We start from the raw sequence: 426 nt of genomic DNA, 5'->3' as shown, positions 1-426 counted from the left end.
TGATCCAGTGGTTGGAGTTGGTGATCTGATGGTTGGAGTTGGTGATTTGATGGTTGGATTTCGTGACCTGATGGTTGGGTTTGGTGATCTGATGGTTGGAGTTGGTGATCCAGTGGTTGGGTTTGGTGATCTGATGGTTGGGTTTGGTGATCTGATGGTTGGCTTTGGTGATCCAGTGGTTGGATTTGGTGACCTGATGATTGGGTTTGGTGACCTCATGGTTGGATTTGGTGATCTGATGGTTGGAGTTGGTGATCCAGTGGTTGGGTTTGGTGATCTGATGGTTGGATTTGGTGATCCAGTGGTTGGATTTGGTGATCTGAGAGTTGGATTTGGTGATCTCGTTGGATTTGGTGATCTGAGAGTTGGATTTGGTGATGTGATGGTTGGATTGGGTGATCCAGTGGTTGGGTTTAGTGATCCAGT

Source organism: Corapipo altera, unplaced genomic scaffold, assembly GCF_003945725.1.
Source record: "Corapipo altera isolate COAL_440 unplaced genomic scaffold, ASM394572v1 59882, whole genome shotgun sequence".
NCBI classification, from domain to species: domain Eukaryota; kingdom Metazoa; phylum Chordata; class Aves; order Passeriformes; family Pipridae; genus Corapipo; species Corapipo altera.
The sequence above is the reverse complement of the archived record's forward strand: the minus strand, read 5'-3'. Positions refer to the sequence as shown.